Below are 25,585 nucleotides of genomic sequence, written 5' to 3'. Positions count from 1 at the left end.
TACATAACCACGGTACAGTGGTTATGGACCACTAATGTATAAATGAAAAAGAATGAGGTCGACTTATGTGTGCCAAGTTGGAATGATTGGCAAATCAAACTGCCGAGATCAAGGAAGCACACGTATGGTTTGGCAGCACTAATTAAAAAAAAACACCACCACTAAATACAGTGTGTAGATTTGTGCCTTTATGAATCTATGTGTGTAGCTATGTGCGTCTAGGAATGTAAATTCCCACAAGGGACACAGAGAGATGCACACGGAGGGGGGAGGGAGTGATCTAACATGAGAAGCAGAGGAACAGTGGAAGGGATTTTCAGATTTACTTTATGAACTATTACAGCGCTGGGTTCTTTCACCTAAATGCACGCCTCGTGTGTTACTAAGCGTGTTTTGATTGCAGAGAAAGCACATGCCGGTCGATGACACTGGAATCAGATGCTTTCAATGTAAACATATTTCACTCTTCTAAAAAAATAACCTGGTGATTTAAAATTCATCCTTAATCATAACAGCCAGCCAGCCCATTTGTGGCTCATTCATTTCCCCCAGAAAACAGTGAATAAACACAGCAGGATATAAATGCATACGGCTGGAGAAGATGAACTTTTACTAGTTCTGTCTTTTCAGAATTCTAAAGTGTGGACCTTACCAATTTCTTTGACCTGCCTTTTTTTCCCCATTCCAATGCATGGCAGTGACAAGGCATTGAATTACCAGTTTGTCACTAACGCCATAGGCTTTATTATGCCTTTGAACAGAAGCTGGGCTTAAAAAGAAAAGTTTTTCTTAATAAGTAGCTGTTCATCCTTTGATATGCACATCTGGATCCCTCGTCTTATCTTGGGCATGCTAATGCTGCTTCCTGCAGATAATGATAAAAGAACAACTCAAAATAACAAAAAAGGAATAAAATGTGCCAGATGCCTAAAAAATAAGGCAGACAATGCATATAAAAGCAACTGGTTTTTCAATTCCGGAGAATAAACTCTATCAACAATTGAAGTAATCATTTTAGCGGTCAACTGATGCAAGAATTTTTTTTTAAGGGATTAGGAAGAAAAAAATAAGCAAACATCAGCAGACAACCACCACCACTTTCTGTTAGAAATTAAGAGGGAAATAAACGTAAGTATGCTGTAAATCACTTTGGGCTTTAGTTTTGCTTCTGCCCTGCTACATTGTTTATTCTTCCTTTTCTCCCCCTTTTTCCTCATTTGGCTATGACTTAAACACTGTTAATTAAAAGCCAAAAAGAAAGACTTTGATTCATAAAGTTTTTAGGAATTATAAAATATTTCAAACACACAGAGAAGTACCAAGAATAATATAAGAAACATCTGTGTACCCATCATCTGGGTTTAACTACTTTTTCATTTTTCCTTTATGTCCATTTTTCAGAATAAATTTCCTTCATTCTAAGAAGTCCTTCCAAGTGTGGTATTTCTTAATTTCTACATCATCTTTGTTTATTGAAGGAAGGTGCTCTTCTTATAAAAATATTATGATTTTCTCATTTTTGATAAGTCTCAAAAGAGCTTTCATCTCCTATTCAGTGTGTAAATGGGTCTGATGCTTTGAAAGTGGGATTAGTATTCAGGAAGAAAGAGTAGAATTGTTATATATCTAATATACATATTTGATTTATAGATGTTACTTATGGTTACTATCTAGATGATCTTTGTCCTTTACAACTTCTTTTCGAAAAAAAAGCAATGGTTAACCTGCTTTGTCAATTCGCACATACAGCATCAGGAGTTCTATGGCTGATTGTGACTATGTATCTTAATAGACAGGCAAATCAAAACTGCTTTACAGAAATTGCCCCATAAAGCGGGAGCTGAGGATTGTGGGGAGAGCGAAAAGGCACTGGTCATGTCTCCCTCTGCAGCACAATGGCAGATTGTGGTTTGGACCCTTTCTTCCCTTAACCAGAAAACATTCGTGAATTGATTCGGCATTAGCATGCAGCAGGCATGGGAAAATGATAAACTCCTATGACCACTGTCATGGCAACTGAAAAAATGGCTGCTTTGGGGCAGCAAGGTCCACGGGAGAAGAAAAGCAAAGACCCCGTCTCTTTCTTCTGTTTGACATCTGTTGTTTAACATACAAAATTGTATTATCATGACGCGAGCTAGTCGGCCAGGACGAAAGCCTGCCTAGGATTTGTTAAAGCCGTGCTCCCGCCACTGCCCACTCCCCTCTCTTCACCATAAGAGTATATAATTTGACTCTGGACATTTTCACCGAGGGCTGTAAATTCCCTCCCTTTTCACCCCAGGTACAAAGTGTGAAGTGCCTCGGGAAGGTGCAGTGTAGGGGGAAGGGTCTTATGGGGGTGGGGCGCAGATGACGGATTATACAGCGAAAGTTTCTTAACTTTGTATCTGCTTTTCTGAACTGTTACCCATTCCTCTCTCCGCCCCCCACGTCCCTTCCCTCAAAAATATTTTTGAGTTTTCTAAGATAGCAATTTGGGCAGAGCTTGTGACCATGGGTAGACAGGATACAAGGAGGAACAGTAAACAGAGGTGCTGGTCTAAAGGTTTAAAATGGTTACTGCGGGGGGGTGGGGGGTGAGGAGGGGAAAGGGCTAGAAGGTAGCTCAGTGCTAGAGCCCTGATTTGGGAGTGGTTGGACGAGAGGTGGTATCTCCTCTCACTGCCCTTTTCTAAATTTTTTAAATCAATAACCAGCAAAAATATCCAATAAGTGTTTCAGATGGGGCTACAGAAATCGATCTCTGGAAGAATGTCGGTGCTGACACTCATACAAAAATTCCCTATTATCCAAAGGTACCACTTGAAGCAAGTGCTTGGTTCATATATATGTATGTATACATATTTTATGTATTTAAATACATATTTACATATGCATTTTAATACATAATAATATACATACTTTAATGCATAGTACCATTTAATACATACGTGTTATGTACATATTTACATATTTGTAATATGTGACATTTGCATATTACATAAATACATATTTAAAATACATATTTAGGGACTTCCCTGGTGACGCAGTGGTTAAGACTCCGTGCTCCCAATGCAGGGGGCTGGTGTTCGATCCCTGGTCGGAGAACTAGATCCCACATGCATGCCGCAACTAATAGTTCGCATGCTGCAACTAATAGTTCACATGCCGCAACTGAGGAGCCCGTGTGCGGCAACGAAGACCCAGCACAACCAAAAAAAATTTTTTAAATGCATATGTATTTATAAATAAAATACATATTTAACAACACGCATCTATGTATTAAAATAACTCATATTTTAATACATTTTTTAAAGAGAAAATTTAAATGAAATGACTTTCAAACATTTTGCTCCCCATCCCCTCACAGTTGTGTAAACAGAGCAAACCAGGGACCATTTTGGGTTGTTTTCACAACACTGCCTTGAAAACAGCTGTTAAGGGTTCCCTTGGGACTATCCTAAAATGGACTAAAGTGAAATTTTCGGAAAGAGTGAGATTGAAAGCCCAATGATAGGAGAAAATCAGCGACATACTAACAAAAGAAAGCTCCTTTATATCATTCACATCAATTATCAGCGAAGTTGGGAAATGAAGGCGGTAAAACAAAAAGAACCTGTTGAAGGAAGCCCTGGCCTCTTCGAGCGTGTGCGGTTTGGAGCATCCTCACGGGTTTTAATAAAGATCGTAGATCATGACCAGCGTGCAGGCTTGAGGTAGGGATGCAGAAGCAAAAGAAATGAAAAGGGTCAGAACGGCTCTGTTCGTTTTTTCCAAATTGTGGGAGTAAAGTTACAATGTGCCACCTGGGTAAGCCCACTAGCTAAGTCCCCAGATCATGTCCACAGTAACCACAGGGATTTCTTGGATGCATTAGGATCAACGGAGGAAGAATTTGCTTGGGGGAAGGGAGCTGCCAGGAACCAGCCCCAATGAAGCACCCAGGGCCGCTCAACGCTGGATATGACAACGGTCTTATTTTTAATCCTCATGACAACTCTTTGAGGTAGGTATTATTATTTCCAGAATAATAATGGGGTAGGGGGATGGTATCCTGACTTGCCCCCTGGCGTTTCACTTCTTGGATATTCCAGTATCAGGTCATTTCTGCCTCTGTTTTTGGCTTTCAGTGCCATCAGCATAATCTTTGTCAGAGGGTGGGAGTTTTACATTTGCAATTCGAGATTTTTCTTTCTGCTGGGTTTCCGGCAGCCCCACCGCTGTTTTTCACTTCTCTAACTGCACATCAAATGAATCAAGCCCTAGAAATAGTCCTAGGGTGTTTCCTGGGGAAGGGGGTGGGGGTCCCTGTGGGATTTCTCTCTTTGCAGTTTAAGATTTTGAAAGGCATAACTTTCTGGATGGGGTTGGGGGAGAGAGAAAGTTCTCTGAGCCAGCCTTTTCAATTCAAATCCCCACTTTCCTTCCTCCCTAGCCTTTTCTGCTTCCTGACAATCATGAAGTCATTCCCAAACCTGACTGTGCATTGAATCACCTGCTGAGTTTTCCAAAAATGGGGATTTCTCAGGCTTCGCTTCCGATTTACAGGACCAGACTCTGAAGGTCTAGAAACTAGACTGATTCCAAGAGTGCCCTCACTGGAGACTCAGCGATCGGAAAGAACTACGGATGCATCAAAATATACACTCATTTAATATCACGAGACTCATTTTGATTACTGACCGAGTCACATCTCTGTAAATGCCACCTGTGCAGAGAGACCATCTCCATCATCCTGCAACTCCCAGCACTTCTCAACATGCGGAGTTGATATCATTTACTTGTGTGTTTATCATCTGCTTCTCCCCAGGAGCACAGCAGCTCTGCCCTCTTCGTGGTCAAGTCACAGGGCCTAGGTCGGTGTCTGAACATCCCAGGGACTCAATTAGTTTGTGCGAGGTGACTGCATGAGTGAATGAATGATTTGACTGTAAAAAATTCCATCAGCAGGGAGGGACCCTGGTCCTTTTCTAATCTGATCTCCTTATTGTGCAGATGCTGGAAGGCAGGTCAGAGAAGAGCCCTCGCTAGTAAGCCTCTCAGCTCACCTGCCACAGGGGCACTGTAGCAACCTCCTACTCCTAGGACACCTGGGATTTTTTTTTTTTTTAATACTGAAAGATGTGTATTGCAGCATTGTTAATGGTAGCAAAAAACTGGAAACAAAAGGAATAAATACTGGCACATTCACACTGTGGAATATTATACAGTAGGCCCTTTGAATCCGCAGATGTGGAACCCACAGATACGGAGGGCCGACCGTACTACACTATTTAATATAAGGCACTTGAGCATCCGTGGATTTTGGTATGGTGGGTGGTAGTCCTGGAACCAATTCACCCAAGGTTACCAAGGGACGACTGTACAGACAATAAGCAAAAATGAATAAATCTGTAAGAATTGTGTCAAACGAATTTCCATTAAGTATCATTGAGTGACAAGAGTATAATGCACTAACGTGTAAAATACTACCCCATTTTGGTAAAACAAACGATGATAAACTATCCTTGCCCAGGATTACTTGAACCTGGATAAAAATATGAAATGATAGGAAATTCAGTGTGAAGACTGGTTGTGTATGGGGCTGGGTGTTCGGAAGCAAGAGTGTTATGGAGAAGAGGGGAGAAGGTGGCAGAAATCAAGGGAAAAAAAGGAAGAAAATTAGGTGATTGTGATATTTAAAATTATGTATTTATGAAAATTATATAATTATGCATGCATGTACATAAACAGAATTGCCTTTTTTAAAAAAATGTGAGATGCACCTGCAGTGATAGAAGGAAAATATAGAGCTTTGAATGTATTTTTAGGAAAGAAAGATGGAGGATAAATAAGTTAACATTTAACTTAGGAATTTAGCAGAAAGAGAAACAAGGTAAATGTAAAGAAAGATGGAAATAAAAGGAAATCACCTATCTGAAAATTAAAAAAATAGAAATGTCTTAAAGCTAATATGGAATGTTAACAGTCATTTATTGTGGGTGAAGGGTACAGGGATACTCATTATATTATTTTTTTCTACGTTTCTGTATGTTTACACTTTCCTGTTAGAAAAAAATGTAGCAAAAGACAAATTCAGCACAGTGTCCCCATGAGGGTCATTCTCTTCCGGAAGCAGGAGGCATGACCCCTGGGCACAATGATGTCAGTATTCCTTTTTCCAGCCTGTGGGCTGCTGCTTCCCAGACCAGGACTTCCTCATCAGTGGAGGATAAAAATTAACAGGGGACACCTGATTTTGATTTTCCTCTGCCCACCTTCACTTTTCTTCCTACTGCCCCCTTATGGAAGGCATGTCAGAATTTTGTCTGATTTTGTTATTTCAGTGGTTGAGTGTTATTTCAGTTCTGGAGACAGCCAGGTTCAAACTCTAGAGCTGCCAAGGACTAGCTGTGGGATTTTCTTCAAGGATGAAAGGAGAGAAGGCAGGTAAGGTGCTCAAGGCAGTGCTTAGCATGGAGAAAGGGGCCTTCTTTCTTCCTATTTCCATGGGCTCTCTTCCCATATCTGAGTAGCTAATTCTGAAATCTGTTTCTTCTCCCAGTCTTCTCTGCAGATTTTAGTTCTGGATGGCTCTCCAATCTCCCTACTCTCACCCCAAAACTATGCAACTCCTTCTCAGCCAGGCAGTGGGCAGCGTGCTAAATGAAAACTCATATCTGTCTTCCCATGGGGTCCAGTGGGGAGGGTAGGCATGGACTCAAGTGGAGTCCAGGGACTAAGGCATTGGGCTAGTATGTCCTGCATCTTACTAGCTGACAAATGACAATTTCTCTGAGGCTCAGTTTCCTCTTACGTAAAACCAGCATCACAAACTGGGTATATACATTAAGTATGCAGCAAGTGCTGGGGCTTTTTATTTGTTTCTGCTGTGTCTTCCTCCATTATGTCCATGAGGCCACAGTCTTTGATGGTTTCATTCACCATGGTTTTCTTAGAGCCTTGACTAGTACCTGGCACATTTTAAGTCTTCTGTAAATATTTGTGGAGTTAATTCCTTTTGTCTTATAGTTTGACTTTACAATTACTTCCTTACTTCCCTAAGAGGTGATATATATATATATTTTAATTAATTAATTAATTAATTTTATTTTTGGCTGCGTTGGGTCCTCATTGCTGTGCATGGGCTTTCTTTTACTTGTGGCGAGTGGGGGCTACTCTTCATTGCGGTAAGCGGGCTTCTCATTGTGATGGCTTCTCTTGTTGTGGAGCATGGGCTCTAGGTGTGCAGGCTTCAGTAGTTGTGGTACGTGGGCTCAGTAGTTGTGGCTCGTGGGCTCAGTAGTTGTGGTACGCTGGCTCCAGAGCGCAGGCTCAGTAGTTGTGGCGCACGGGCTTAGTGGCTCCATGGCATGTGGGATCTTCCCAGACCAGGGATCGAACCCATGTCCCCTGCATTGGCAGGCAGATTCTTAACCACTGCACCACCAGGGAAGCCCCACACCCTCAGCTTTAACTAGATGTCATCAATTGTTTTCCAAAGTGTTGTATCAATTTCTACTCCCAAATAGCAGTTCAAAGGGGGTCCCCTTTGTCTGCATTCTTTCTAAATCAGACTTTTAAATGCTTTGCCATGATTTCTCTTTAAAGGGGAGAATGCAAATGAAGCTGTTATCTTCAGACTCTATCACACGTTTAAACATTTTTATTTTTTACACTGGTACTACATTTTGACACTAAGTTATCACCGCAGATCTCAGCTCAAATATACTCCCCCTGGGAGGCCCTTCCCGAATCCCTGTAGAGGTTGGTTTCCTCTTCAGTCACTTTCTATCCCATCTCTCTGTTTATTTCCTGCATGATGCATTGGAATCTGAAATAATCTCTTGGACTGTCTTTATTTATTGCTTTCTCCCCTACGGGTCTCCAAGGGCTCTTATCTGTCATTACCAGATCTCTGGGCCTAGCTCAGAGCCTGGCACAGGGTAGGAGTGTAAGAAATACAGAATAAATGTAAGAGTATATGGCCTTTTTAAAAGCTAAAGCCAATTTAGACATTTATTAAACATCAGACTTATTTTTTAAAAATCTTGATGGTATTAGGCAAGTGCTATTATCAGATAATCTTCCTCCTTTATTTTGCCCATATCACTTCTGAACCACAGATTTTGTAATTCATCTAACAAGTGTTTATCGATCACTTATTTGCCAGTGACTGTGCCATGAAACTACTCATGGGATGAAGACAAAATTATATGTCTGCATTGTTGCTGGAAGTGGGCTTGGGTGACTAAGACAGAATGAAATGTGAAACCTGGCTTCAAGAATTTCTCAAAAGAAGGAACATTTTTTCAGTAGAGAAGTAATAGTAGGAATAGTGATGAGAGCTAAAATTTGTTGGATGTTTACCATGTGCCAAGCCCTGAACTAGCTGCTTTACACGAAGTATATTTTTAATCCTCAGAAGAAGCATACAGGGTAGTTATTATTAAAGTACAGCCACCTCTAGGTCCATTTCACCTCCCTGAATTCTACTATATGTGTGTGGAGAGAAAAGAGGGAGAGAGAAAAAAGAAGGATTTAAATTACCCAGGCAATCGTGTGCACTATTTCAAGGAAGAGATGAAGTGGGCATTTCCTGGTCCTGAGATTTGTCTGGTCCCTGCCTGCTCTACTATGATAACAGAAAGGATGGTCAAGGGTAATTTTTGATCATACTTGATTTTTTTCCCTCTACACATTAGCTTTTAGTACTGGCTTTGAAAATGAAGGCTCACAGGAGCTGAATGTCTTCTACAGCAAAGTTACATGTCTGCACAAGCAGATTCAACAACTATTGGGACTAGATTCTTTGATCCTAACACATCTCCTAAATCTAATATGTCACCATGTTTTATTCCTTTGACACAGGTCCATGCTATGGACCTGATGATGCACTTTAGTGCATCATTTATTATCTGTTACAGGGATCATTTCCTTCAAAGAACACGGAACTGAGCAAACTCTAGAAGAGGTGCTAAAGATTGCAGTGAAGTCGCTTTCACTGGAGGCCTTTTAAACTACGATAGATTCTAGACTGACGTGGATTTGTCAGATGCTCTGGAGACAGGGGAAAAGAAATCTGGAAGGTTATTCTAAACCCAGGATTCTGTGACCATCTCGTTGTTTCCCAAACTTCCTTGATCACAGAAATCACTTTTTAAAAACCAAAAACAAAAAAGAAATGCACATCCAAGCAAACAAAACAAAACAAAACATGACTCCTGGCACATAGTAAGTGCTCAATAAATATTTGTTGAATAAATGCTTGAAGTAAAAGAATCACAAATTGAAAAACAAAATGTAGGGTCTGATTTTTGCTAACAACCTTTCCCAAACCATATGTGTTTCTGTTTACACACACACACACACACACACACACACCCTATACTTGTTATATAAGTTTGTATCATCATAGGTAAACTCTTTAAAGGTGTTTAACGAACTGTTTAGTTCTCTTTGGGGAGAGAGAAACTGTCTTTGCTCCTGAGGTGCTGAAATTTTAGTAATTTAATAAAACCCCAATAGTTTTAATAATTTTAAAATAATAAGAGCTAAACATTTTGTAATTTTAATCATGGAATAAATTAAATAATTTGAATAATTTGAAAAAGAAAATGTTGGAAGAGTGATGTTCTTTTTTCTATAACTATCTGCCACTGATTTTCAATTACAAAATTAAATTTGAAAAGTATTCATCAGATGCCTGCCTTATTCATGGCTGAGAGCCGGGCATTCTCAGAACATGAAGTCCACTCCTGCCCTGGAGATACTTACGATTTGAGCAAGGACATATGCTATTTTGTGTGAAAACTGAACAATATGAGATTGAAATTATAGCTCAAGATAACACCAGAAAGGCAGTCTAGATTACTGCCAGGGAAGGGTGCGGGGGAAAAGGCATCCAGGTGATCTGCAGAGAGAGGGCCTAAAGGTTTGTGGGGTAGACAGGGTCAAAAAAGGTTTAGTGCAATAATCCAGTAGAAAAATGTGCAAAGGTTCCCAAAAAAGGAAATTTAAGTAACCCCTAGATGTATGAAAAGACGCCCAGCCTCACCATAAGGGAAAGACAAATGAAAACCTCGATGATGTAGTGTCTCCCACCTATCACACTGGCAGAAGAAAAACAAAGTGGACGTGTCCCGTGAGAGTGAGGCTGTGAGAAACAGGCACCCCTCCCACGCCACCGGTGGGACTGTAAACTGGTGGGATCTCCCGTGAAGATAATATGGCCGTGAAACCCAACTTAAACACACACATACCTTCAGACCCAGAAATTCTAATTCTGGGATTGATCCTCTAGTGTATTTGCACATGGACAAGATGACATATGTACAAGACTAGTCACTGAGATGTTCTTTGTAAGAGCAAGAGACTGGGGGGAAAAGCAAACTAAGTGCCCATGAAAGGGGGCTGTTTCCATCGCTTAGAGTAGAGCCATGCAATGGACTACTGTGGCTACTAAAAAGAAAGTCTAATATTTATTGAATGTGCCGGGTGTTATTCTAAGTTGTAGGTGCTTCTTCACTTGCTTAATCCTCTCAGTAACCCTCTGGAGTATTTAGGTATCGTTCCCTCCACTTCACAGAGGAGGAAATGGAGGCACAGAGAAATTTAATAACTCGCCCAGTGTTACACAACTAGTAAGTAGCAAGGTTAGTGTTAAGTGAAAGAACTCAAGGTCTGGAAGGTGCGTATAGAATGCTCACATTTGTGTAGAAAAGAGAGTAAAAAAAAATATGTATATGTATATATTTAGGTAACTATGTAGACACGTGTGTATGGATATGTACATAAATATATGCTTTTATTTGTTTAGAATATTTCTAGAAGGAGGCAGGAGACTCTGAGAATCTATTAACTGAGGCTGCCTCTGGGGACAGAAACTCATTTTCTGGAAGACAAAGGAGGGAGTGAGATTTACTTTACGCTGTATAGAATTTCATACCTGCTGAACTTGTATCATGTATATTCAATACCTATTCAACAACTTTACAACTTTAATTAAAAAGTTTCTTTGACTAGAAGGGGAAGGAGCTGGAGATCATTCTTACAAGCTCTCTCTTGATGCCTGCTGTCCATTCTGGCACCCCTGGGACCTGTGGCTCCTGGGCACTTGAGATGTGGCTGGTCTGGGTTGAGATGTACCCTAAGTTTACAATACACCCCTGATTTCAAAGACTTAGTATGAAAAAAAGTAAAATATTGAATTAATAATTTTTTGTATAGATGATGTGTTAAAACAATATTTTGCTATATTTGGTTATATATTATTAAAATTAATTTTACCTTTTAACTTTTTTTGAAAGAAAGCTACTAGAAAGTTTAAAATTACATATGTGGCTCACACTATATTTCTACTGGGCAGCACAGGTCTGAACCTCTCTTAAGGCCTATTGATAACACAAATGAAGCAGTGATTTACACTTAAAAAGGAATTCTCAAAGAGTATCTTTCTTTGAATCCTCTCAAAGCTCCAGTGAAACAGGAATTATTATTACGGTTCCCCAGTTACAGAGGAGGAAGCAAAATGCTCCTTCAGAGTCCATTATATTTTCTTTCAATTTATATTTTTATCCCAGAACCCTGATTGTGTAGGAAGGAAGGAGAGGGTTGCAGAATTAAATGCGCGGGGACTTATTCCATATAGTTTCTTTGCAAGCGCTGTATTGATAAGATAACTCTGGTTAGCTGTGACTCATGATATAAATGATGAGTAATAAATTACCTATCATGTGGCAATCTCATTTTTCCTATCAAGGCCCTTTTCTCTTTCTAACATTCCAGTAAAAGGCTCCATCTCAAAAGTCCCAGTTGCTCTGAACAGATTGTCTTTTCAGGGCTGGGTAGTGACGTTGGGAACGGTGTTTTACGAAAGACATTCTGTGGAAATTTACTCATTTGTTTGTTTGCATTTTCAGACCACCTAGCTAAGCTCACGGTGCTCACCTTTTGTTCACAAGCTTGCTCCGGCTTGATTTTCATGGTTTCCTACAAAGTGGCCGTGGCTGGGGTAGCTTACCGGTGTTCTTTTGTTCTGCTTTGCCTTTGAATGAATGTGGGTTTTCTGCAAGAAGCGTGCGTCTTCCTTAGCATCCTGCCTTTCTGCAGGATGGCTTGGTGAGGGAGCAAGAAGGAAGAATGTCTAATACGGAAGAATTCAGCCACTGAGAGGTTGACTGTTCTGGCTACAACTATGTGACTCGTGAAATTGAGTTAGGAATACATTCCCAAAAGCAGAATATTTAGGGAGTGGATGAGGTAGGGAAAGACAGACACTGTAAGGGTAATAGTGGCTGATGCATACAGTGGAGTTAGCTCCTGTGCCAGTGATCAGAGTCGGCATTCAGGGTGACGTGTGCATATATCATGTCGTTATTTTATTTATTTATTTGTTTATTTATTTATTTCACGTCGTTATTTTATACATCACTAGAGAAGAGAAAATGCCTTCAATTAAACTATGACACACCAATGATTATAGATGTATCCTGATTTCAGAGATGTTAAAATGTGGGGAAAATGTTTGAATTGTAACTAGTGAAATATAGGGTCAGAATTACCTCTGAAGTCCCCTTAGGAAGGGCCTTCAGGTTGAGGACAGCTATGGGATGCACGGTTGTCCCTTTGGTTGAGTGTCCACTGACGTGGCTGGCTACCCATGTGGGGACCACAGCTCCACGATAAACGCATCTTTAAACACCTGACCCCTGGAGGTGAGATGCCTGCACCTGGGACCGAGGCTGCGGGAAGGGATGGCATAGTCAGAGGCTCCTCCCCACCCCAGCTCATGTCGGGGCCCCCTTGAGCATATCGGCCTGTGGAATCACTTACGCTGTACACATTATTCTCTCTCATTAATTTCCCCAGCTCCTGTGGTTGACTTTTCCCATAAGTTAAGTGTTCATGTGATGCAAATATTTACTCTGTGCCAGGAACTATGTTAAATATTTTTACATGGATTAAATCATTTAATATTCACCATACTCCTATATGGTGGTGGCCGCCATAATCCTCAGTTTACAGATGAGGAGGCTGAGGCAAAGAGAGGTTAAGCAACAAACCAAAAGTTACACAGCAGAGGATTTGAAAATAGGAGAACAGGCCTATAGCTTGAGGCTCCATTTCAGAAAGACTGTATCTAGTTTCAGTGCCAGGTAATCAAAGTCCAAAAGGCAAATAATTAGAAAAAATATCCTCTGTCTACAGTCCTTCACAAAGAGCTGAAGAATTTTGGCAAAGTTTAGAAATGGGGTGATGATATTTAAAATGTTTTAAGCTAACCAAATCTGAGTGGCTACTAGAGAAAACAGCCTAGAGAAAACATTGTATTTTTCTTTACTTACACAATGATTCCTCGATTGAGTTTTGGAAGGTTATTACTTTCTCAACAATCTACTTACTCAATAGTTATAAGAGAGAGGATGCAGAGAAGATGATTTTTTTTTTTTTTTGGCCTCACTGCACAGCATGCGGGATCTTAGTTCTCCCACCAGGGATCGAATCCGTGCCCCCTGCAGTGGAAGTGCAGAGTCTTAACCATTGGACCTCCAGGGAAGTCCCAAAGATGATTTTCAAATAACACATTGAGATTCTGAGATATTAGCCCCAAGGCTAAAGTACAAATTATATACAAGTTTTCCAGGAAAGAATTTATAGCTGGGTCCTTAGCGAGATATCTATGTTTGCAGGCTCAGTGGAAACAAATTGGGGGTCATTTTAAGAATATGCATTTTTGGGAATTCTGAGCCCTGTTTAAACCTACAGTCACAGTAAAAAGAATGATAAAAGCAATCTTCCCTTTGCATTCCCAAAAAGAATCATAAAAATAGCCAACAATTACTTACACAGCTCTTTTTTTTCCCTTGAGAAATGGTAATTTTTTTCTAGAATGCAACTTGAACTCCTTTTCACCTAATTGAGTGCACTCGTGTTTAAAACCTAAAGAATCATGTCTCGGGCTTCCCTGGTGGCGCAGTGGTTAAGAATCAGCCTGCCAATGCAGGAGACACAGGTTCGAGCCCTGATTTGGGAAGATCCTACATGCCGCGGAGCAACTAAGCCCATGCACCACAACTACTGAGCCTGTGCTCTAGAGCCCGCGAGCCACAACTACTGAGCCCCGTGTGCCACAACTACTGAAGCCCACGCACCTAGAGCCCGTGCTCCCAACAAGAGAAGCCAGGGCAATGAGAAGCCCGCGCACCGCAGCAAAGAGTAGTCCCTGCTTGCCGCAACCAGAGAAAAGCCCGCGTGCAGCAACGAAGACCCAATGCAGCCAAAAATAAAATAAAATAAAATAAAATAAATTTCTTAAAAAAAAAAAAAGAATCATGTCTCTTGAGAGCCTATTGTTTGCCAGCCATGGTGCTAAGTTCTTTACACATGTTAGCTCCCTGATTCCTCCCAATAACCCAGTAGAGGTGGGGAGGATGGGTACAGTATTATCTTTATTTCATGGATATGAAAACTTAGACTCAGAGAAGCTAAGCAACTTTTCCAAGGTCACAGAGGTAAATAAATGGTAAAGCTGGAATTTGAACCAAAATCTGTATTTTTTTTTTAAAAATCCATTTTTTCAAAAAATGAGTTTTCCTACAGTTTGCCTAGAATGTTACACAAACCTTCAAGTCCAATCTCTCAATTTGCTTTGAAAAACAGTCTTTTCAATATATGCCTAAAGAAAACAATTGCGAAAAATTTGAAAATTAGGAAATTGATAACTATTGAGGACTAACTTGTGTCCCTCTAAAATTCATGCTGAGGGGACTTCCCTGGTGGTACAGTGGTTTAGAACCCATGCTCCCAACGCAGGGGGCCCAGGCTCGATCCCTGGTCAGGGAACTAGATCCCACATGGATGCTGCAACTGAGAGGTCGCATGCTGCAACTAAGGAGCCCACCTGCCATAACTAAGACCCAGTGCAACCAAATAAATAAATAAATATTTTTAAAAATAAACAAAATTTGTGTTGAAGCTCTCACACTTAACATGACTCTTTGGAGACGGGGCCTTTAAGGTCTTGAAGTCATAAGGGTGGGGCCCTAATCAGATAAGATTGGTATCTTTCTAAGAAGAGGAGGAGACACCAGAGATCTCTCTCTCCCCATCCACGCACAGAGAAAAGGCCACGTGAGGACATGGCAAGAAGGCACCACCTGCAAGTCGAGGAGACAGCCCTCACCAGAAACCAACCTTGATCTTGGACTTCCAGCCTCCAGAAGTATGACAGGATAAATTTTTGTGGTTAAAACACCCAGTCTGGGGCTTCCCTGGTGGCGCAGTGGTTGAGAATCTGCCTGCCAATGCAGGGGACAGGGGTTCGAGCCCTGGTCTGGGAAGATCCCACGTGCCGCGGAGCAACTGGGCCCGTGAGCCACAATTACTGAGCCTGCGCGTCTGGAGCCTGTGCTCCGCAACAAGAGAGGCCGTGATAATGAGAGGCCCGCGCACCGCGATGAAGAGTGGCCCCCGCTCGCCGCAACTAGAGAAAGCCCTAGCACAGAAACGAAGACCCAACACAGCCAAAAATAAATAAATAAAAATTAAAAAAAGAAAAAAACCCCCAGTCTGTGATTTTCTATGATGGAAGCCTAAGCTGACTAATACAATTAAAAAAAAACAAACAAAAAAAGCACTACATGAGGGAGGAGACCACCCTCCATACAGAAAGCATGTGAATGGCCCTCTCTCTGGGTGTTATTTCCATTTTACAGGTAAAGTCACAGGTATGTAGCTGAGCGGGATTTTGAACCCAGCACAGGTGACTTCCAAAGCCTGCGTCCTTAGCCACCAGGGTGGAGGTGAATCACATAAGTTTTAGGACTGCTCTACAATATGCCTTATTTAAAGTTTGAGGCAGTTCCATTTCTCACTCTGTCAAGGGAGCCAGGAGAGGGAAATATTGTGACTATTCTCTTTATCAGGATGTTTTCAGCCACAAGTCCCAATAGCTGCACGAAATTTGGCTCAAACAATAAGGTCATCTTTTCCTTCACTTAACAAAACCCAGAGGCTGGTTGTTCCAAGACTGGTTCAGGAGATCACCAACACCATCAAGAAACCAGCCCTCTCCATCTTTCCATCCCATCATCCTTGTCACTTTCGCTTTGCCCTGAGCGAGTGTCCTCATAGTCACAGGAAGTGCTGTAGCCTCAGCACTCCCTCCTACAGCAATGTTAAAGGAAGGAAAAGGGGATCTATCCTTGAGCATCCCTCTTTATAGAGGAAGAAAACTTTCTTGCAAAGTCCTCCATCAGGTTTTCCCCTTTGTCTGTGGCCAGAACTGGGTTACATGCCCACTTCTAGAACATTCTCTGGCAAAAGGGCTCAATGGATGGGTGGAAAGGTGGTGGGAGCTCACTTTCCTTGAGCACCCACCTCCAGATACCTGAATAAAATTGGAGGTCTTATTTCAAGGAAGAAAGGGAAGGTAGCAGTTGTGTATGTGATCAAGATCTTTGCTTGCAGTCTTGTTTCAGGCAAAGTTCACCTGTGAAGCTGGCTAAGTGCAGTTCACTCCAGAAATCCCTAGACTCTCTACTGCATTGCCCTGTGTCTTCATATTTCAGGCTTTCAAATAACCTTGCTGCTGCCAAGGAGATAAACTGAGACGCTAAACTGCAAGGCAGGATCGTTCCATTACAAAAGTACTGCTGGTAATTAAATCCTCCAATTACAGGTAGTCAGATTAGTGAGACTAGCAGGGTATATTTTAACTAGTAACTCAATTGGGGTTACTAAAGATGGAAAGAGATAAATTTAAACAGCCTAAGCTTGACAAAGAAAAGGGCATGAAATCAATTTGTATGTAAATTTCTCCCAGTCAGAACTTGCCAGAAGAAGAGAGTTGCACAGAACACACGTTCTTCTGGGTTAAAATCCTTCCTGAGACCGTCTGTCTGTTTAAAAGTAACTGAACATTGATGTCAGGAGTTTCGAGTCTAATCGTGAAAAAAAGAAATGTCATCTTTCTTGACGGTTTACAGGCAACGAAGAGAAAAGTACACAGTGTGCTTTCCTGACATTACTTATTACTTTTCTCTCCAAGGTGAACCCCTGGTTCCACATCCTGCACCAACTTCCATGGGGGGAAATAATACTATAAGACAGAGAATTGAATTGTTGATGTTACATCTAGTTTGTAGCTTGAGGCCATCTTTCCCTACCGATATTCTGTTGACTTAATTGAAGGGAAGAGCAAATCATAATAAAACGGATGATCATGACTATGACAGCCAATAGCTAACCTTTCCAGAGCACTTGCTATAAACCAGACATTGTACTTTCATGTGTAAAACTAGGATCACAAACTGGGTTGCTATGAACCCAACTACCCAATGAGGTGGATCCCTTACTTAGGCCAATTTTACAAATAAGGAAATTGAAATTTAGAGAGAATAAGTAATCATCCTGAGAGAATACTTCAGCCTTGGTTCTAGCCCTATCACCAACAAGCTTTATAACTGCAGAGGGTTGAACTGTGCTTCCCCCAAAATACAGGTCCAAGTCCTAATCCTTGGTACCTTGAATACAACCTTATTTGGACAAAGGGTCTTTGCAAATAATAAAGTTAAGGATCTCAAGATGAGACAATTCTGGATTATCGGGGTGGGCCCTAAATCCAATGACAAAGGTCCTTATAAAAAAAAGGAGAAGATAGAGATATAGAAAGGAAGTCCATGTGAAGACAGAGGCAGAGATTGGAGTGATGTGGCCACAAGCCAAGGAACGCAAGGAGCCACCAGGAACTGGAGGAGGCAAGGAAGGATTCTTCCCTAGAACCTCTGGAGGGAGAATGGCCCTGCTGACACTTTGATTTAGGACTTGTGTCCTCCACAACTCTGAGAAAATAAACTTCTGTTGTGTTAAACCATTCAGTTTGCGGCACTTTGTTATGGCAACTCTAGGAAACTAATGCAATAACTACAGGAAGATCACTCTGGGCTTTGGTTTCCTCATCTGTAACAGGCGAGGTTTGGAATATACCAGTGGTTCTAAATACAGATCAGGAAACTGGACCAGTCATGGAGGGGGGGATATGTAAGCCAGTGGTTCTAGGTCAGGGGCAGTTTTACCCCTCAGGGAACATTTGGGAATGTCCAAAGACACTTACTGTTTTCACAACTGGGTGAGAAGGGAGGGTGAGATTATTACTGGCATCTAGTGAGCGGAGACCAGGGATGCTGCTAAACATGCTTCAATGCACAGGACAGACCCCACCCTGGAGAATGACGTGGCCCAAAGCGTCAGTGGTGCTGAGGCTGAGAAACCCTGATGTATACCACGCTAAGGTGCTGTTTATAAGCGACACGTTATTGAATGTTCACAGCCACATCCTAGGGCAGGTATTATTAGTAGTATTTTTCCCATTTTATAGATGAGTACACTGAGGCTAAGAGAAGTGATTTCTTCAAGGCCACAGAGCTAGGAAGTGGTAGAGCTGGGATTTGAATTTTTGCTTTTGTTTTTAAAAATAGAGCTAGATTTATTCAATGAAAAGAATACCCTTTATTCAGAAATTGTCCTTTTTTTCCTAACTTTGGTATTACAATACCCATCCTAAAGTGAAATGATGGTGTTGGTAGCTGCTACTCTTTTAATTTAAGGTCCTTTTGGTTTGTATAATAAAAAGTTGGGAATCCTATATCTTGCCACACATTTTGATCAGAGACATTTAACTCTGGGGGAACCACAGGAAAAGGTCATTTGTTGAGTTTCTTCTAGTTCTAACGCTGAAAACATGTTTCTGCCCCAGTTGGGCCTCCACAAGATCCTCTAAGACGCTAAGAACTCTACCTCTAAGCACGCACTGGACATGGATTAATGACCCAGACAAGACAAGGTCTATGTTGACCATCGACTACATTGAGGATGCAGTGAATATATTAGAAAGAAGAAATAAAGCTGGCTCTCATGGTACCAGATGCCAAAAATTAACCACCACTGAAATTTTGACTTTAATTTTTTCACTATTTTTTTCATTCATTTGTCTGTTTGTTCATCTATTCATTCTGTTTGTTCATTTATTCATTCATTCATTCTGTAGCACCATTTTTGGAGCTCATGTTGATGTGCCTGACATTGTGTGAGGGCTGCAAAGTCAGATGCTGTGGTTATGAATTATTCAGGAAGTGCAGGAAGAGAAGATAGAATGATACTGGCTCAAACTGATTGACTGTGCCAGGTCTACTTAGTCCAGATCTACCTACTTTACCTGTATTTACTCATTTAATCCCTTAATGACCTATGGTTATCATCCATTTTATAGATAAGAAACTAAGGTACAAGACCTTACATTGCTTGAGGTCCTGGTAGAGGCAGGATCTGAACCCGAACAGTTCTATTCCAAACTCTACCCTTTCAGTCACTACCTCTCTGTATAGAAGTAATTATAACACAAGATAATACTTGGTTGCATTTTTTTCACCTGTTAGTACTGCCAAGAACAAGCTTTGTTATGACAAATTCTCACCACTGTTTGATGGAAAGCTACTTTTTCATGATTCCCAGTTTACCGATGGGAAGACTGAGGTTTGAAGAGGTCACATGATTGCTTCTAACCACCCAGCTCCGAAAAGGCATGAGAGCTTTGCCATCAGCGAGCTGGGTTTAAATCCTGGCCCTGTCACTTTCTGGCTGTGTGACCTTGGGCAAGTTATTTAAACTTTCTGAGCCTCAGTTTCCTCATTCACAAAATGATGCAAAGTAATTTCTGTTCATAGGTTTGTTGAGAAGATTAGGTTAGAACAGGACTGCACAAACTGGCCCATGGGCCCGATACGTTCCACCAACTGTTTGGCACAGGTGTGAACTAAGAATGATTTTTACATTTTTAAATGGCTGGGAAAAAAAAAATCAAAAGAAGAATAATATTTTGTAACACATGAAAATTACATGAAATTCAAATTTCAGTGTCCACAAAGTCTTACTGGGACATAGCCACGCCCACCCCTTTACACACTGCCTTTGGCTACTTTCCATTCAAAGGCAGGTTGAGTAGTTGCCACAGAGACTGTATGGCTTGCAAAACCGAAAATATTTACTCTTTGTTCTTTTATAGACAAAGTTGACTGACCTCTGGATTAGACGACAAATAGAAAATCCATGCCAGGTACTCAATAACTATTATTATAAATAACAACGAAAAGAATGATGTATCATTTGAAATGTCCAGTACATCTGAAGTCAGTGTTTAAAATTGTATGGAATTTTATCATTATTTGAAGTGAAAAGAAAAACCTTTTACCCACTGAGTGACTCAAAAGTCCGAAGATATAGGGAATTAACACTTGTTTATTAAATAGAAATCTAACAGGAACAAATAGCTTATATCCCCAAAGTCTATTATCTTTGTTTTCTCCCAGTTGTCAGCTCTTATCACCTGCAAATATGTACATTTTTCCTCTTGTCATAAGCATTTCTACAGACTTTACATTTTTTAAAGGCTGTATTTTTTTACCCCCCAATTAAAGGAGATCTCAATGTCCAACAATGGAACAATAATGAAATGAGCTTGGGTACATTTAATATTCAGTAAAGTCATACCCAGCTTCTACAAATGAGAATTAAGAAGAATTTGCAGCAACATGGTAAAGTGATTATAATGATAACTGATACAATATGATCTACATTTCGTAGTAACATGGAAAAAGATAATTGTCGGTGTGTGTGTATACAAAACACACACACACACACATATATAAAACATTTACATATATATAACATTAGAAAGAAATACCCCCAAAATATTAATAGAAATCATCTCTGAGTTATGGGGTAATTTTAATTTTCTTCATTATAAGTTTACATGTTTCTGTATTTTTCAGTTTTTCTATAATGAGTATAAGATGTTTTTACATCAGGGAAAAACATTAAAAGAAAAAGTCAGGGGCTTCCCTGGTGGCGCAGCGGTTGAGAATCTGCCTGCCAATGCAGGGGACACGGGTTCGAGCCCTGGTCTGGGAAGATCCCACATGCCGCGGAGCAACTGGGCCCGTAAGCCACAACTGCTGCGCCTGCGCGTCTGGAGCCTGTGCTCCGCAACAAGAGAGGCCGCGATAGTGAGAGGCCCACGCACCGCGATGAAGAGTGGCCCCCGCTTGCCGCAACTGGAGAAAGCCCTCGCACAGAAACGAAGACCCAACACAGCCATAAATAAATAAATACATAAATAGATAAAAACTATTCCCTTAAAAAAAAAAGTTAGCTAACTGCTTTCTTAAAAAAAAAAAAAGAAAAAGAAAAAGTCAGAAGCATAATTGCAGGATTCTGTGATTCTAATTGAGAAAAACGTACACTTAAGAAAAAAGACTATAATTAAATATAAAAAACCCAGAACTGTTTCATAGACAGTGAAATTCAGTAGGCCATGTTGTCTGTTTTCTAAGTAAAAACAAATAGAAAACGTTATCATTATTGGTCCCATGTCTTTTATTATTTTAAAATTACCATTCTACATATTTTACTCATAGAAAGCGTGTTGAAGACACTACAGCTTTAAACAGAAATTTAAAATTCTACTCGCACTCCACCACCTCCACCTTATTTTAAGGATAATTTTTTTTTCCTTACACAATTACAATCAACTTAAACTTACTGTGTATTTAAAAAAAAAAATCTAACTCGTGTTACTAGTTTGACAAGTATTACCCCATATTGGAAGCAAGAGGAATGCTTTCTAAGTGACCAGTTGTCACACATCTGAACTAAATCAAACCTGTTTTTCCAGCTTATAAGTAACCTTTTAATTATGCAAATAAAAGTACAGCCTAAAGAAATAGGTCAGGAGAGGAAACTCTGACTAATTAATCCCGGTGAACATAATGTTATCTTTCCATGTGAGCATGTATTTCACCAACCAGGTGATATTAAAGTTAAAACCAGGTAGGTTTATCAGACAACATGATTAAAGACCTTAACATCCAGCTGAACTAAACCATAGAAGAATTTGTCCTTTTGTATTTCTCAACAGGTGTCTTGAGTTGAGCTTACACACTCTAGAAGCTCAAGGTAAAAAGATTTATGTTCATTAGTGTTCACAGAGGACTCTGATTTTCTGATGACTGTTCCGTATCATCACAGATTACAGCTTAAAAAAACACTTATGTGTATGTGTATTAGGATATTAGTTGCTATTGCTGAGTGGTAGAATTTCAGGTGATTTTTCCATTTTACTTTTCTATATTTTTCTCCTTCTCTTCTATGAACATGGACTATATTTATAATGAGTGAAATAAACAACACAAAAATAAAATAATTAACGTATCATTTAATTCATTCAGCAGCTCAGTAAGACTCACGCTGGGCACTCCCTCACCTCGTTCCTCTCTTTGGAAGAAAAGGGCTGAAAGCCAGGTAGCAAAACCAATGTGGTTCACCCGGAGCATTTTAGGGAACAATGGATAAATGAGCTCATAAATGGGAAAAGCATTCTGCAAAGTACAAAACCTTAGAAAGATAAGATGCTCCTTGGGTGAATCCCAACAGGTGTGCAAACCCCAGCTTTGCCAATAGTTGGATATCTTATTTTCACTGTCTGGGTCTCGACTCTGCCTTTATGTTGAGGAAGCGACTGTAACGCATAAACAACGGGTGTGGCTGTGTGCCCATAAAAGTTTATTTGTGGATCCTGAAAATCACATTTCATATGATTTTCAGGGGTCACAAAGTATTCTTCTTTTTCTTTTTTTCAACCATTTAAAAATGGAGAAACCACTCTTCACTGGTTTGTCATTCAAGATAGATGGCAGGACGTCATGTGTGGACCACAATGCAGAGTTCTCTCCTAAAGGATATGAAAAGGATGGCAGAAGACAAAGGGAGAGAAAGGATCTCCAGTCCAGCGTTTCCCAGCATTCATCATTCTTGCAGCGCCATCAAATTCTTGCCACATCTGAGTATACAATAGTTTACTTAATACACATAAAGCAGTTTAACTCATGTTCTTTTACTTACACGTATTTATTTTAAAAGGAAATTTTGTCTATCACTGTCATGATGAAGAACTCAGTATCAGTTATCATAAATAGAAGGTAACGGTGCAAATGAATTAAAAAAAATTAAACCCTAGTTAGGCATGCTCATCTACTAAAGCCTCAAAACCTCAGGGCTGCTATCGCTTTGTTAAATGGGAAATTAGTGAGTGTGGAAGGGCATTAAGGATCTATTAGCACCAAACAGAGGCTTTCTCCTTAATGTAATCAGGCAGATTGACGGTAAACCCTCTTAGCATTGTTGAATGCCCTGTCCATGCCCCACCTAAACTGTCCAGCACAGGAGCTAAACTCATCTCCAGACCACCCCCTTGAGCCCATTCCTCACTCTGGGAAAACTGACCTTGCCAAAGTTTCCCAAAGCATATTCCACGGTGATGGGCATTTAACTGGTCCCCCGATCCAAGACTTCCTTCAATTACTATATCCTGAACGAAGAGCAAGTTCACCTTTTTTAGGACCAAAATTTGCTTACTAATAACTTACCTAAAATTAAACCATGGTTTGTGAGCATTAGAACAAATGGGAGGGTTATAAAACCACTCCGAGTGTGTCCAAGACAATAAATCTAGGATTGTCTTAAGGACGAAATGAGAATTCCTACTTAGCTTTTTTGTTTGTTTAGCGGAGGATCATATCTATCATTAGGCTTAGAAAGTTAATCCGCAACCTCATTCCTATGAGTTTTTGGGTCCTTCCATGTCTACTGTCCCACTTTGGGGCCTTTAGAATTGGATTTATTGTCTGTGAGAGTTCTCTCTATTTCAATTTTAGTGTCAAAGAATGCCTGTTTTTGTTTTTGTTTTTTTCCCCTTCTAGGCAAATGAGATTAAATTAGTAGTCAAATTTTGTGTGAAGTTTACCAATGTTTCCCACTCTTTATTTTTGCTGTTGGCTTAAGAGTAAAATTTTGTCTTGTTCTTTAAGATTATAATTGCTATTTAGGATTCTAGGTTGTAATTTTGCTGTTTTGTAAATTACATCACTTCAGTAGCAAAACCCAGCAAACAGTATTTATTTCCTTCCTCTGCCTTGGAAACTGATTCCTTTTGAAAAATGAAATGCAGAAACTAATGAAAGCAAGACCCAGTATCTGCCTGGATCTAGCTGATCTGATTTTAAACCAGTCTGCAGAGGAAGGAACAGACAAAAATGATGCAATCCTAGCTAGCACTCTTGGCTGTTTCTGACCATCCAGAAGCAACACGACTAATAAGTCAAGTGAAAAAATGTTTCCTTGATTAAAGTCATAACAATATATTATGTGTAATAACACAAGGGAGTATACATGACTCAGATTCCAGAAATGTTAGACATTGGAGGCTCAGCAACAGAAATCAACTAGTGGGGGCTGCTCTGCTGGCTGGGTGTTTGGGAAAAGCTTGCCAATTGCACGTTGAAGTTAAACAGAAGCCTAACTTAATTTTTATTCCATGTTAAAAGTAGTGGATTATGTATTTGCAGCAGAGAGGGATACTGAAAGCCCTTAAAAAAATAGTGTCTTTAACAAGATAGAAGTTTATTTTCTTTCCATTGAAAGCTAGGTAGGTGGTCTAGGGCTGCTATGAACTCCTTGGACCCAAGCTGCTTCTCTCTCTTCTCTGCTTTGCAGATTCGACTGACCTCAGGGCCCCATATGTCAGCAGCCAAGTTCCAGGCAGCAAGACGGAGGAAGGGGCAGAGAAGACAGCAAAGCTACTCATCTGCCACCTGCCACTTCTTTATACATCCTATTAGCCAGAATGTAGTCACATGACCTCAGCTAAACTAGATAGGAGGCTTGGAAATGTAGCCTTTTTTTCTTGGTGAAAATTTTCAGCCCAGCTGAAAATTCTATTATGTGGAAGAAAGAGAGTTGGGATCTTGAGGGACAACTTAAAAGTTTCTACCAAAACAAAATTATCTTGCTGGATTTAGACTCATATGCATGAAGAAAAACATTCATTCATTCATCCAATGGTTTAACTCAACAAATATTTATTGAGCACATACTACGTGCCAGGCAGTGTTTTATGGGCTGAGCTACATTGGTGAATAAAACACAATTCCCTGGCCTCAGGGAGCTTATGCCCTAGCAGGGAGGGAAAGATATCAAATAATAAATATAAGTAATTAAATTACATACTATAGTAGAAGGTACAGATTATTATAGCAGAAAAGAATAACAGGACGGGGGCGTGGAAGTCAGCAAGGGTGGTTGCAATTTTATGTAGGTAGATGGGTGGGTCTCATTGAGAAGAGGACATTTGTGCAGACTTAGAGGTGAGGGAGTGAGTCTTGCAGAAATCAGCGGAAAGAGGCTCCCAGGCAGAGGGAACAACCAATGCAAATGTCCAAAGGTGGGAGCATGCATGATTGAGTGATGTTTGCAAAGAAGCAGGAGACCAGAGTTGGCTGGAGCAGAATGAATATTGAGATGAAATCAGAGAAATAATAGGAGGCTAATTCATTTGGGGTGGGCTTTTGCAGCTGTTATAAGTACTCTGGCTTTTCCTCTGAGTGAAATGAGAGCTATTACAGTGTTTGAAGTGGTAGAGTTCTAAATACATAGAGTTTATAAATAAATAAACACACCCATATACGGGGAGTGGACTAAAAATGTTATAACTACTGGGGTGCATGATTTAAAC

General features: G+C 40.3%; 1 long non-coding RNA gene across 1 annotated transcript; it reads left to right on the top strand.

Annotated features, from left to right (window-relative positions):
* The first annotated feature begins 871 nt into the window (after window positions 1-871).
* Window positions 872-25,554, top strand: LOC309614418. Its single transcript, XR_014236164.1, has 2 exons — window positions 872-6,411; window positions 20,024-25,554. It is a non-coding gene; the product is annotated as an uncharacterized lncRNA (long non-coding RNA).
* Window positions 25,555-25,585: the final 31 nt, after the last annotated feature.

Source organism: Balaenoptera borealis, assembly GCF_965194805.1.
Source record: "Balaenoptera borealis genome assembly, chromosome: 16".
Lineage (NCBI taxonomy): Eukaryota > Metazoa > Chordata > Mammalia > Artiodactyla > Balaenopteridae > Balaenoptera > Balaenoptera borealis.
This window is presented reverse-complemented; position numbering and strand designations above follow the sequence as displayed.